The 15,609-nt window shown below is 38.4% G+C and overlaps 1 pseudogene; it reads left to right on the forward strand.

Moving 5' to 3' along the window:
• Positions 1-10,127: 10,127 nt before the first annotated feature.
• Positions 10,128-15,369, forward strand: LOC133785351 (CDP-diacylglycerol--serine O-phosphatidyltransferase 1-like; annotated as a pseudogene).
• Positions 15,370-15,609: the final 240 nt, after the last annotated feature.

Consider the following 15,609-nt stretch of genomic DNA (forward strand, 5'->3'; position numbering starts at 1 on the left):
TGTCTTCAGCCACCCTAATTTTCTCTTCACACACCTTTGCCTCCTCAGCATGCTTGGCCTCGGTTTCCTTAGCACGATGCCAGCTATGGCTCATGGTCAGGATACCCTGTGAACAGAAAAGAAAAAAAAAAAGAAAAATGAACTGGTTAGGGGCAATTAGAGAAAATTTTGCTTGACTGAAATTAAAGAAAAAAGAAGAAACACACTTACACTGAGGACTTCAGACAGCCCGCTGTTGAGAACCTGGCTGTTCAGCAGTGGAGGAAGATGGGAAAAGGCTTCCTGGCTACGACAGTGCCTGGACAGCCTTTGCAGCTTTTTGTGGGTAGCATTGTAGGCACTACTTAGCAGGTTAGTGGCTAGGGATCTCCCCGCCTGCTCGGGGGAAGGGCTACTGCGGGGAGGAGGAGGAGGAGGAGGAGTTGTATTTCGAGAAGGAGTTGGAGCTGGAGGGTTGACTGATTGAGCCTTTTTCTTGGAAGGCTCATGTGACAGTCAGTATCCCATGATCCGTAGTGGGAAAGACTGGGTAAAGTTGTGCAATCCCACATCGCCTGGGGAAGGTCAAGTGTGATGATTCTAAGACTGTGTAGGTATGGGACTACACAGATGAAGATGGCTTAAATGGATTGATGGGTACTACCTATATCAACAAGATGCATCTTCTTTTCGGTAGCCCATCACTTGAGAACTCCAAAGTTAAGCGTGCTTGACCTGGAGTAATCTCAAGATGGGTGACCTCCTGGGAAGTTGTCCCAGGAAGCGTCTGAGTGAGGACAAAGCACGCTGGAAAGACTCGTGTTGGTTTGTAGGGCCAATCTTCATTCCAGGAAGCAGCCATAGTGACGTGGGGCATTACAGCTCACCACTGCACTTTCCCGAATGGCTCTTGCTCAGTTTCTTTTTTCTCACAGGAGCTTTGGTGTTGGCGTACATATCGAAGGCAACTTCAAAAGTCATGACTGCAAAACAAAAACAAACGATTAGACAATGTAGTTTAGAGAAGTAATGGAATAATGAAAAGGGAAATTCTAAGTAATATACCCGAGCTATTATTATTGGTCGATATATTATCTATAGAACTACAACTACACTCACTATCTGCCTTGAAGAAGTCCGAATTAAAACTACAGGTTGTAAAATTAATGTTGCCATCCCTATCGAATAAGTGATAGGGGATAGGTAAGTTATCTAAGAGCGAGAGATCTATACCGTTCTCATTCAAAGATTCAGATATAAGGCTGGAGTATTCTGGCAGTTTTTTTTTTCCCCTCCCATGGTGGGCAGGGGCAGTAGCAGCCTAAGGGTTGCTAGATGGTTCTTGGATGGTCACTCCCGTTGCCCGTCGCCTCGGGGGTTGTGACACATCTTGCTGCTGCTCGAGGATTTCCTAATCGGTACCCTCTCTAGTGGCACTCCCTGCGGTGGATTGCCTCACTTCCTGGTGAGGTTCCAAAAGGCCAACTAGCCTTAGATTGCTCTCAGTGACCAGCTCCTTGACGCTCTTTTCAATGTTCGTCATGCTGGCCAGGCGTTGCGAAAATTATAGCTACGCAAGTGCACGTATAACAATTCAGTAATAATCTTGGTAAAACCAAGTATCGTCCTCAAGGACTGAATCACCAATTACCAGTCAATTAATCTTTTTTTTTTCTATTTGGTCAATTAAACTTTGATTCTTGTAAAAAAAGTAGAAGAAAATATAATTGCAAAGACAAAACTCAAGAACTCAATAAAACAATAAGTAATAGAAAAACCTTGAATTTAAACAATGAGAGAGTAATTAGGGCATTTAATCTCATCAACTATCCTCCCTATTAATCCCTAATACAGATTACCAATTTCTTCTTATTTCTTCCTATTTCAATTAATGAGTTGACAAGAGCAGTTTATAATCATATTATGGATTATAAACTCAACCTAAGTGAAAATTCCCTATATTTCTATGGTAAATTTAATCCCAAAGACTGCAATAACCACAACAACTCAAAAAGATAGTTACACAATTAATCTAGGCACTCTCGTTCCAAATTAGAATTGTGTCCTAAACAACCAAAGCAAATTCAAATCGCACTTTTTAGATTTTGATTAAAAAACATACAAATAATGACTATAGATGGCCAGTCAATAATCAATCAATAAGCACAGATTGTAAGGAATTGAAAAGAAGATGAAGAAGAAATGATAATTGCATCAGTTCATAATAAGGATTCAAGTTATTCAACTAATAGCCCTAAACAGAAAATTAGTTCATAATTGTCATTATACTCACAATTAAATTCAAGAACAACATAAAGAAGTAGATGAATAACAAACACTTGAGAATTCTCCAAGCTTTTCAGCTACCAAAACTATCTCACTATTTTCCTCTATCTGTCCTCTCCTTCGGTTTTTCCCTTTTTTTTTTTTTTTATAAAACCTAATTTTTTTTCATTTTTAAGAGAGGCGGGTCGCGGCTCTACTTGCACCATGTCGTGGCCCGTGTCTCTAATTCTTGAGAATCTACACCTCTAGGCCGCGGCTCTCCCAAAGCCATGCCGCGACCCGTGTCTCTGATTTTTGGGATTTAGCTCTGCAAATTCGCGGCCCTCCTTAGCCATGCTGTAGCCCGAGTCTCGACTCCGAAACATTGATTCTGTTAAGAGGCTAGTCGTAGATCCAAAGTGCTCAAGCCGCTGCCCTTAAGAAATTCTTCAACTAATGCATTTTTAAGCCCGAAAAATCACCAATGCCTTCAAATCATGCCGAGATCCATTCTTTGTGGAAAAAAACACCGAAACTTGGATATTTCTTCTCTTTTTTAACCGATTTCCTCTAAGTATTCAAATATTCCTTTTTATTCACAAAAACTGTAAAACAAACAAACAAAAGCGTAAAACCGCACTAAATGAAATAAAAACGCATAAAAGACTACCTAAAATACCACATAACCATGACATAAACTAGACTCAACACCAGGGTTGCGGCCCTCATCTCCATCTCTAGAGTGAGGTCTGGTCGGTACCATGGGCCTAGACACAACATCAATTTGCTAAGGATAGTGAAAGGAAAAGCTAACAACAATCATCGACCAGCGATTGAAAAGTTTACCTCCTCTTGTGAAGGCCAGGTTTTTAGCGACCAGGTCGGTTGTGAGGAAGTCCTCTTGGAAGTACTTCCCTACATTGGACTTGTGGGTGATATCGCTCAGAAATTTCCTAGAAGATTCTTGGTGGTAGAAATGGAAAAACCCCGTGTTTTTTTGGTGGGGGTTGGACTTGAGATCGAACAGATAGTTGATCTCATGTGGTGTAGGTATGAGCCACCTTTTATGGTTGTAAAGGATATAGAGTGCTGATAGTACTCTATATCCGTTGGGTGTTATTTGGAAAGGGGAGACCTCGAAGTAATTGGCCACCCATTGGAAGAAGTCGTGCAAGGGCAAGATTTCCCCTGCCTCTATGTGATACCTCGACTAGGCACGGAAAGCGCCTCCAAGCACCTTTTCCCTTTGGTTGGGTGTAGGTTTGACTAAAGTAATCCCAGGAAGACCATATTTCTTGGGGTATTTTGCCACTATCCTAGTCGATATGGCACTAGGAGGCGCGACGTACCAGTCAACTTCTGCTCGAGGATCATCACTAGGCCGGACTTTGGGTTGAATATCTGGTGGTGCAAAATTTATGGGTTGAGGGTCATTTGAAGGGCCCTTGTATGGGAAGCAGGTTGGTTAGAAGGCGAATCGGTTGTTTTCCTTTTTCTACGAGCAGTGCACTTCACACGACCCATATTTGGTTGACTAGTTGGGGGGTTTTGTTGTGAAGATGGAAATTCGGGAAAAGGTAGTGGAGGTTGTTCTTGATCCTCGAACAACAAAGCAAGGAGATCGTCATCTATTGGTCTCTCACCTCCTCAAGGATCGTGCATGAATATCTGAGAAGATTAGAGGGGAAGTGAGAATCTACGACCAATAGATAGAAGAAGAGAAATATAGGGATAACGTTGCTCGTGTATAAAAGTTAAGCTTTTATACGACCAGCAGCATCCTAATGTAAACACTACAAACATGTGAGCAAATTGAAAAAATAGATCAAAAAGAAAATATAAAAAGTTTTTTCGAGAAAACTTTTTAACTTCGAAAACAGGCGGGAAAAACCCAGTTTTTTTAAAACAATAAAATCGAATTTTCATTTTAATTTCGGGCCCTCAATCAGTACTCCTATGTCCCACATTAATTTCTAAACATCGTCTAGTTTTTTATATTACCTAAAATCCTTATTCTAGCATGTTTCTATACGTCTTTGTATGAGCCCGGTTACCCGAGAAGCTTTTTATCAAGAACAACGGAGACACAATCAGAAAAACTCATGGAATTTATTCTCGAATGCATAAAAGAGAAGGTGGGTTCGAGACTTACTTGGATTGCAGTTTGCTGAGGGATCATGAAGATTGTTGCACGAAGCTAGTCGAAGGCGTCTCAAATCACAGAGGTTTTCTAGGTTTTTTCTTGAGAATTTTTTCTGAGTTCTTGAAGACAAAAAAAGCTTCGGTAAAAAGTGAAAATTGGAAACGTGGTATATTTATGCTGATAGTGGTGCAGTTGAAAAGGAAATGATGGGAGTGGAATTTTGATGTATGGGAAATTACAATAACCATCAAAATATTTTTGGGAAAGTGTAAAATTCTTGACTGTTTACTTTTTCGAAAATGGGCTGACAGATGTGACAGGTCAGATGAATGCCTAGTCAAGTAAGTTTATTAAATGTTGGTCACAGTAAAATAAACTTGGGGGGCAAATGTTTACCCAAAAAAGATTCACTTGATGACGTGTCAAGATTAGTACGCACATGAGATGCACGTGGCAACTTAAGTGGTTATGTTCTGGTCGACCATCGACCAGAGGAGAATTTACGTGGCAAAGGGGATATTTCATAGGTGACCAGGGCTGGTCGCAGTATGTCAGATATTTTCTAGAGATACTTGACCCTGTATTTATGTAAAAAGTGTAATTTCCATTATTATTCAGATACATTTGTATTAAATGTAATCAAGGCCCATCGGCCCATAAGGAGATCATTGAGCCTATAAATAGGACTCAAAGGGCTCATGAGAAGGATCATTAGAGACTGGGAGAGAAAATCGTTGCTCTTACGCAATTCTTTGTATCTATGATTGAGTTTGTGAAACTTGGTAAACCATTGTTTACTGATCGTAGGTTCCCTTTACATTAATAAGAACACTAAGTGGATGTAGGTCATTACCATCATTTGGGATCGAACAACTATAAATCCTTGTGTCATTTATCTTCTTGAATTGAATTCATCTAATTTCTATCATTTTATTTGACTCCGTGTCATTGACCAAATCGAGAGTCAACAATGTCCTCTCCACAAAAATTTCTTTTGACATCCTAACCCTTGGCAGTGCAGGACAGAGGTGATCTGGGGACCATGGACCTATAATACAAAGATCCTATAAACCAGCTTATTAATTAAACTCTTTAATCCAATAATCCTATTTATCAATTCCATGATTACTCAACTATAGGTATGGAATTGCACTCTAACTATTTATAGAATTATATTTACAGAGTTTTCTCTTGTAGTTCATTGATATAATCAATAAATGTAGTTCTGTCCTCCATTTATTGGTTCGTTAATTAGAGGTGGTCAAAATTACCGTTTTATCCTTCTAATTACCTCTTGATCCGTAAGTACCATTAATTAATTCTCATCGATCCTGTCATATAATCTTTATTATATACAACACCTTTACTAAGATGTCTATCCACATCAGTAATCCGAATCTAGATCACTCGTATCTCATACATAAACTGCACTAGTAACCATTCATTAAAGATTTCTTACTTTAATATGTTACTTACAATTTTATTCATTATATATGATCTTAATTCTCTCGTACTAATACAAGATCATATTCTCATGAATGAATAAGGAATTTTCTTGATATTATTATATAATTAATTCAAACATTAATTATAACATTCAAATATAATAAAATTATACTTTTATTTAAATCAATAAAATGCCTTTACATGCTTTTAGGGAATTAATTCTAACATTTATGCCCAGTGTAATACCAATTTTCTATGTAACCTCATTTCATTATCAATAAAGAATAGAAATCAATTTTTACTAGATCAATCACATTGTTCACTTGTTTATTTACATTATTATTTATTTAATATAAACATCTATTAAATCATGATGTAACGTCTCAAAATTCATAACAAGGCTCAGTGCCTTTATTAATGGGTCGGGAGGGCCTAATTAAATTTATTTGGTGTTTTATTGAATGTTTATATGTCATTATTTGAATTATATGAGTTAGATTATGATATGACTACGTATGCATGTTTAAGTGTATTAAATGTGCTTAAAGACCCACTTTTGTTAAAAAATGGGCATTTTCATAATTTTGAACTCGTTGAGGGTAGAACTGTAATTATATGTGTTATATGTTTGAGACCACATTATTATGTGGATATAGTTCAGATATTCAGCAAGAGTCTATCCTTTCGAGCATTCTAATGGAAAAGTCACCACGAAGATTAATGCGCGGCTCGGGTTGAGCCAAGGGGTATTTTGGGAATTTAAATAGTTTGGAATTTATTAGTGATGAGATAAATTGGTGAAATATTGGTGTTTGAATGGTTGTTGGATTAATTAGGAAATTTGAGGTTTAATTAGAGTTTTAAGCCAAAAGACTAAATTACCCTTGAGGTTTGTTAAGAAGGGAATTAGTGGGAGGGGTAAAATGGTCATTTTTCCTTGGAATAGGACAAAAATTTACTAAGCATTGAAGTCCAAGCCCTCCTTCAAGTTGAAGACTTTTTCTCCTCGTCTAAGTTAGCCTAAAGTCTTCCTTTCAACTCAACCAAGAACCAAGAGCAAACTTTGGGAATTTTGAAGAGTTTGTGAGAAGATTTAAGCTGTATTGAAGGATTAGGAGCTGCTGGAGTCCTCATAACCAGCTAGGAATTCCGAATCCCATTGGAGAGGTAACCCTACTTGATGTTCTTCCCTTGCTCTTCACTATTTTGAAAAAATTTGGTCATTTTGATCCAAACGTTTTTGACATTTTTGATGCTAAGAGGTATGTGGGAGTAGGTTGAGGATACGATCAAGTTTATGTTTGAATTGTGTTGGGAATTTGAAGTTAAAAAAAAAATCCATTTAGTTCTGGTATTTTGAGGGAAATTGGGGAAAATATATCTAATTCTTGAATTGTTGTGTTGGGGCTTGCAATTTTGAGGTTTAAAATTTTGTATAGGATCCATATTAGCCGATATACATGTTATGATGCACTAAGTTTGACTGGAAACAAATTTGAGTGGAGTTTTTGTTGAGTTTGAGTTATGAAAAAACGCAGAGAATAACTCTCTTGCGTCGGTCAACGGACCTTGTGCACTCCATAGACTAACCTCAGGTTGGATAGGCCTGGCCATTTTGGCCAGACGGTCGACCGACTGGTGCCAGGTGGTCAATTGACCCTTGTTGACAGCTTAGTTTTGGGCTCATTTTGAGTGGGTTTCAATGCGTAACCCTAGGGAATCACGACCTAAGGTTCCTAGGACATTATGGGGATGTTTAAAAGGAATTTAATGCTTGGTAAGGTTCATAGAAATTTTGTGTTAGGTTTTAGTTCGAGGGAAACTAAACCTATACTTTATCGTTGTCACTAGGGTTTCCTTGGAGCTCGTGAAAGGATCGCACTCGAGGCCATCCTTATTCATTGCATTGAATCGAGGTAGGAAAACTGGCACTTGTACCTTGTGTTGGGCATTGGCTCTGTTATCTGGATACAGCTATAACTATACTTGGTATATGATTAAAGTTGTGTAATTTTTTCTTGCTATTTAAATATGTTGCATCTGATTGTTGTGTGATTATTTGTGAGTGATTGGCATAGGTCGTGTTTGGCAAATTGCATGTGTAATGCAGGTTGAGATGGTGGGGCAACAGAAAAGGTTATGTACCCATTGGTTTGGCATAGGCCGTATAAATGAACAATGGTTTGACATGAGCTATGTCATCTGTTGTTCATGCTTATTATGAGTTTAAAATGCCATGATTGTATTTTTGCTGGGCCTTGGCTCATGGGTGCTTCGTGGTGCAGGTAAAGGCAAAGGAAAGGTTGACCAGCAATGAGTTGGAGAAATTTAGGGCAGCGCATACATGTTCGGCCCGCTTGGTTGCCACAGCCAAGTTATTTTGAGAGGCTTAGGTTATGAGCCCAAATTTTGTCGCTTAGGTCGACTATTTTGTAAGCTTTGTTATAATTATGTTGTAAGTAAATTTTGAGGGATCCCTTGTAACTATTTTAAGTTTATAAATGAAAAGTTTATATCTTTTGAATTTTTTTTTTATCACGTGAACTTTTAATTAATTTTAATTACACTTTTAAGTCCAAATGGCTCGCTTAATGAGTTAAGCACTATTTTAAATACACAGTGTAATTGTCCTGGATTAGTAGGACATTACACTGAACATATGGATAATCACAGTTATAGTGACTTGGTCAAAGTGGATTGTAATTGTGGTTATATGTTCTAAAGAATTAGTCCTAAGATTAAGTTAGTGCACAAGATTTACACTAACTTGTTAATCTACAATATGATCTACTTACACAATCTGGTGTAGTGTCTTATCCAGGAGATTGACCAAGTAGATAAGATCGCATGTATGTTGTTACATCTGACTGGACCGATATTTGTTGGAAAAAAAATCAGAGTGCACAGGGGAATTGGCGTGGTGAGCCCAGTTTACATAACACCAAAAAATTTCCATATCTCATATAAACAATTTATATGATTAAGAAAAACATCGAGAAAGAAACATTAACATACAATATTTTTAATCATGCAACATATATATAAATATACAATATATTTATATATATATAATATAAATATATACATAAATATTCAAGAACATGAGTATTTACCTCTTGAAGCCTATCAAGTGTCCTTGAGTCTTTTCGTATATATATCGATCTTCCTATCTAATGCTTTGAGCACCCAAACCACGATCTTCCAGAGTGTTCTCTATACCTCAAGATGTATGTGGGCACATAGAGAACATGGGTTGTAATTTAGGAATCACAAGTATATCTCAACCCATGAGAACTTGGATTATGGCTTGAGAAAGGTTATAATAAAAGAAGAAGATAATTTCTTGTCTGAAAAATTCTGAAACTTTTTCTGAATTCTCTCTTGTATTTTTCTTTCTTGTTTCTTCTTTTTATTCTATATCATATATATATATAATATGTATTACCATATTATTCCTAATAATAATAGTAATATAATAATGTTGTACCCTAAAATTAGCACGAGTTCAATTACTCAACTCGAGTACAGCTGGCGGATGAATATGTGGAAAAATAGCCAAGAAGAATATCTGGCTTACAGTGATGTGAACAACTCAAGTTTGGGGGCTAGACAGTACGATACATAGGTTATTATCAGACCGCCTCTCAAGATAAAAATTAAGCTCGAGACTTATAATAACCAGATCCAACTTCGGGGCGCTCTAAGCTTACTATGAGCGAGGGTTCAGATAGTTGTTGATTACGAGCTCGGGTGAGATATTCAGCTTGTGGAAACTCAGACAGAATGCATACTGAAGGATCCCAAGAGATCCGGAGACTCCATATATGCTCATTAATGCCCAGGTTGCATCACATATCTATCATTTATTATCTGAGATAATAAATGTAAATGGGTATAATATGTATTAAATAGATACCTTATTTATTCACACGGTTACCCAAACCTGTCGATGAAATTCCCCTATAAATACTAGGAATAATGGACAGGGAAGGGGACAACCATTTTTGTATTACCAAAAATTTGCAGAAATTGAGAGAGAAAAGTAATAATATTGACTCGTGGACTAGGTAGATTTTAACCACTGAACCACATAAAAGTTGTGCGTGTTCGAGAGAGTGTTAATTATTTCATTATAGTTTATAATTTAGCACTAATCTACTCGTTTAATTTCTTAATACATATTGGCGAAAAATCGAGTCAACAGTTTGGTGCTTTCATTGAGAGGAAATTAGTGCTTCATAAGTTTCAGTCGACATTCATCATGGTGCTCACTCAATCTATGCATGATAATGAGATGGAACAGCCTGGTGGGCAGGACGCTAATCATACCGGTGTTTCCAATGAAAGGGGCCCAGATGTTCAGCAACGTTCTGGAAAACAACTGGTGGGTCAGGACGACGCTGGGAGTGCAGCGTCACTCCCACCAAATCCTAATCCAGGATACTTGACTGCCATCGAGATGGAAAATGCCCAGTTAAGGAGTCATCTCGCTGGGGAAAATAGGCAGATCGAAGAGGTCTTGGCTCAGCTACCTCCTCTTACAACCGACGTTAATGTCGGAAAGAGGTAAAGTGGGTCTCATAAGTCCCATAGGAATAACTGGTCTAAACTGAGTCATTCTGTCAGAATCGCCACTCCGAGTTCTATGCCTACGGAGCTAAACCACCAAAGTGCTCAGCCCACTAGTCATCACAGGGGTCATTATCAGCATGTCAGTTGGTCAGTCAGGATTGCGACCCCCAGCTCTGTGCCTTCTTCACAAAGTCCCAAAAATTCCCACAACAACCCATGGGGAAGGGCTTGGACAAGCTCACGAAGGGAAAGTGCCCCAGCGAATCCTTCTGTGCCACAGTCAGAGCCTTAGGCACAGAGAACTAGGGATGTTGGAATGGAGCTGAGATGGACTAATTTAGTTCGTCCTGATGGAACGAGGATAGCCTCGCCAATAAAGCATCCTCTGTCACCAGTAAGACACCCAACACCTCCTCGCCGACAACGAGATGCTCCAGCTCGTGGGAATAATAGAAGGAATCCTTCGCCGTCTATAAATACTTATGTCGCACGAACGCGTTCTGAGAACCCAGGTCCTCGATCTCAAGTGAAAGTCGTAAGTTTTGCAAATGGAAGTTACTGGACGGAGAGCCGGGGTGAAGGCAGGTCCAAGAGCGACTTGAGAAATCACTTGAGTTTAGCATAAAGTCATCGATATAATCCACAGCCCGACCTGCGTGATCATTGGGAATCACATAGAAGGTATCCAACTCAGAATGAGGATGTTAGCTATACTTGGCATGATGGAGGTTCGTCCATTGTACATGACAATGGGAATGTCTCGCCTAACCAAGCCCAAACTTGGAGGGACAACAACCCATCAAACGTGTATAATAGGATGGGAGCCATTGAACAGCCCCCAGCTAACTTAGGGACCAAGGATTAAACCCTTGAAAAAATGGCTTTGATGGAAGGGCAAGTGAAAAGACTCTTATGTAGAAAGGGAAAGGACGATTGCCCCAAACATTGCAGTGGCTACATATCCTATTGGCTTTAGGATGTCGCACATGCCGTCATTTGATAAAAAAGTAGATCCCTCTGATCACCTCAGGATGTTTAACACAATGATGATGGTCCACAATGTCGGGCTCGATCTAAGATGTATGCTCATGTTGAAGTCGATTCATTGGCCAATGTGTAGCAGCAACCTAGTGAAACACTAAAAGCATACCTAAGCAGATTTACCAATGTTGTTGCACGAGCTAGGGACGTTGATGATAGCTCCAAACTCATAGCAATGAGAATGGGAATCCTGGTGGGAGGTGACCTGTGGCAAGAACTCCAATGAAAAGGAGTTAAAAGCGTAGATGAATTTTTGGCCCGAGCTCAGGAGTAGATAAACCCGAAGGAGTAACGAGCTTCTATCCAACCCATTGGAGCAGTGACGGATGTTGCAGCTCTCAGCCCGATATCCAGAATAACCAAGGGGGAAATAACAAGAGGAAGGGGAATGGTAAAGGCGACCAGAACGGGACGAAGAAGAACAAGTCTGTGGAGAAATTCAAGCACATTTACGCCACCTACACCGACCTGACAAACACCTAAGAGCGTATCTTCCTGGCTAATTCTAACCACCTGCCATGGAGAAAGCCAGAACCTTTAAGGCACCAGAGGGCAAAGAGAGATCCTTCAAAGTTTTTTTGATTCCACAATGACATCATTCATAACACTGATGATTGCTGGCAGCTGAAGGATGAAATTGAGACTCTCATTCGAGCTAGACCATTAGCCCAGTATGCCCAAAATTGAGTAGTTCCTGATCAACCTACCAGGTAGAATCCTTAGCCAGTTCTATAAGCTCCTATAGGTCAACCTAGAGTTCAGACGAATCAGGTCGACCCTCCCTCGATAGTAGGAGAAGATATAACCAATATTTTTTTAGGACCTCATTTGGTGGACAAGAGCAGCGAGGCCCAAAAAAGGTATGTCAATGAGTTCACTACACCAAATACCCCTTTCCATAACACATGAATATAATACTAATAAAAAATTATTATGCTAGAGTACTATATTGGGCCACTTTATGAAAAAAGGGCGGTAATAATTACACCATCCCGCCACTTAGCATTTTTTTTCATTTGTGAGACCTGAAAATTTGTGAGACCCGAGAGACCCAATTCCTGTCCTTCAATTCCTTCAACATTTCTGAGACCCGAGACCCATTTCCTCTCCTTCAGCATTTCCTCTCCTTCAACATTTCTGATTTCTGAGACCCATGAAAATCACTTTCGTTTCCTTTTTTTTTTGATGGTTTTTCTTTTCTTTCATGATCCAGTTCTGAATTTTGAAGGTTTTTAGCAAATGTAAAAGGCAAAGGCTCTGAAAGTTCCTCCGCACAAATTTTCTCTGATTCCTCTTCTACTCCGCCTCAAGAGCTTCTCCGATTGTCCCTCAGGCGTGGACTAAGGCTCGACGACTATGGGACGTAGGCAGGGACTAAAGGTTGACGATGATGGGATGCAGACGGTGCTTTGGTGGTGAGGGCTAGATTGGTGCAGGTGGTGGTCGACTGTGTCTTGTGCAAGGTCGGGGACAGACGGGGACTGAAGGGTGACGAATGGGTAAGATTTTTTCTCACCTGTTTTTTTTTTTTTTTTTTTGCAAAAGAAATAGCATAAAACATGTGAACTATTTTATGTCTGGTTTATGCTAGAGTTTCAAGGGGTATTCTGTTGAATCCTGTATGTTGTTTTCTGACATAAATTCATACAGGATTCTGATTAGACCGCATCCAACATTTGGCGCTTAGTTCATTGTATGGATGTTGTTTACCTTGTTGCTCTCACATTTTTGCTTTTTAGCTCTTCTCTTTCCTATCTGTATAGTTATCCTTTTTTCCAAAAAATAAAAATTTGTGGAGAAGCATTCTTTTGATTCACTCTAGAGTCATCTACTTCAGATTCTTATCACATTTTTTTTCAGCCTTTTGAAGTTATTCATTTATTTATGATTTTGTTTTTTTTATTTATATCTTATGGTAACAACTTTACATTTTCTCTCTTTCCAGAAGCGAGATGATGCTCGACAGTTTATGAAGTTTCTCCATCCGGATCTTGGTGTTGGTAATGCAGTTTAAGCTTGCAAAATTTAACTTTGCATATTATTTATGCAAATTCTTTTATTTTTCATCAGTTGAATGAGAAGCTTATGCTGACTGTTTATACTTTGAAATTCTTCCTTTGTAATTACGTGCAGAACTTCCTGAAAGATCTTATGGAGCTAATTGCCGCATATATCTTCCTGAAAATCCTACAAGCAGGTTTAAGAATGTTTATGTATGATTTCTTCTTCAATAATCTGTTTACTTATGATATTCTCTGATCATATCCTCTTGGTGTACTATGTACGTCTTCTATGTTGCAGTTAAGCAGACTTCTGACTTCTCTATGTTTATAATATTTTAATTTCTATAGGAAACACTTTTTGATGAATTCGTTTTAGCTCATATTATTGGATGGTGGGGTAAAGCTATATTGCTTCGTAATCAACCTCTTCTTTGGGTGCTATCAATTGGATTTGAGATGATGGAGGTTAGTTCATTAACAAATATAATATGTTTTATTGTGTGCCTTTCATAGTTTATTTAAATTGGTTCTGCTTTCTCCTTCTTTGAGCAGAGATCAAATGTCTTTTATGTTTCCGACAAGTGTGTTTTGAGTGCTTTGGTGGTTATGGCTGTATATTAAAGCTTATCTTGGCATTTTCAGCTTACCTTCCGTCACATGCTACCAAATTTTAATGAATGCTGGTGGGACAGTATTGTTCTTGATATTTTGATATGCAACGGGTTTGGTGAGAACTCAATTTATTAACAATTTTTGCTTATAAATTGTTGAGCTCTATCCGTAGCCATAGTATTCAATTATTTCTTCTACAATATTAAGGAGATTGTTGCTATAATTTTTCATTGTCAGCTATATGAGATTTCTGTGAAAATTATGACAAGTTTCTTTTGGTGTGTATGCTGCAGGTATCTGGGCAGGAATGCATACTGTTAGGTACTTTGATGGAAAAACGTACAAGTGGGTTGGGATAAGCCGTCAGCCTAATATTATTGGAAAAGTATGCTCTAAGTTTGATGTTTTAGCTTTGAATATTTAATGGAGAGTTAATATTATTGGAAAAGTATGCTCTGATTTTGGTGTTTTAGTTTTGAATATTTAATGGAGAGTTACTAAGTTGTAGCAATAAGTTGAAAATTGGATCATATTGTTTGGAGTAGAAATACATGTGTTTTAGTGTTTTTTTTCATGTAAACAGAAAATCATGGATTCCCTGTACTTTTTAGTTTAAGAAATTTGCTTGTCATGTCTCATTTTCTGTTTCTTGTGAACCTTTGTTATTGACACCAAGTTAGATGCATTTTTTACTGACTCAGGTCAAAAGAACACTAGAACAATTTACACCAGCTCAGTGGGACAAAGATGAGTGGCATCCCCTGCTTGGTCCATGGCATTTCATTCAAGTTGTTAGTCTTTGTATCGTCTTCCTCACAGTAGAGCTCAACACCTTTTTTCTGAAGTTCTGTTTGTGGATTCCTCCTCGAAACCCCGTTATTGTGTATAGGTTGATATTGTGGCAGCTAATAACAATTCCTACAATCCGCGAGTACAACTCATATCTTCAAGATAGGTACACTACCCTCTTTCTCTATCTGACATAATCACTAGCAGCACATCCTTTTCCTTTTCTTGAAATGAATTCATATACCCTCTTGGCCTACCATTTCCAGGGTTTTAACCTTTTCATAATCACTGTGTCCAAATTGCAGAAAACCAGCGAAAAAAGTCGGCGCATTCTGTTGGCTTTCCTTAGCTATTTGCATAGTAGAGCTTCTCATTTGCATCAAGTTTGGACATGGTATGTTACTCTGCAACTATTATCAATCAAACGATGTAACTACTGAGAATAATAACAATAATAATAGGGGGCTCAGTATATTGAGAATGATGCTGCTTAACAGAAGATGATAATTCGAAAGTTGCCACTGTTGGACAGTGCCCTAAAGGTGATATTGCAACGACTAAAAATTTTGAGCGATGTGAAAAGCCAGATAAAAAGCCTGCTAGGCAACGGTTATTGGTAGTTGCTATCATATTACCAGTCTCTGCTGTAAGGAAAGGTGAAGATGTATAGCATTTAGCGATTAGTGTTGGGGGTTTAGTCAGTGCTCTTCTGGGTATGCAATTCCTACTCTTCATTTTTTAAGATTATTTGGTCTATTT

Source organism: Humulus lupulus, chromosome 6 (genome assembly GCF_963169125.1).
Source record: "Humulus lupulus chromosome 6, drHumLupu1.1, whole genome shotgun sequence".
Lineage (NCBI taxonomy): Eukaryota > Viridiplantae > Streptophyta > Magnoliopsida > Rosales > Cannabaceae > Humulus > Humulus lupulus.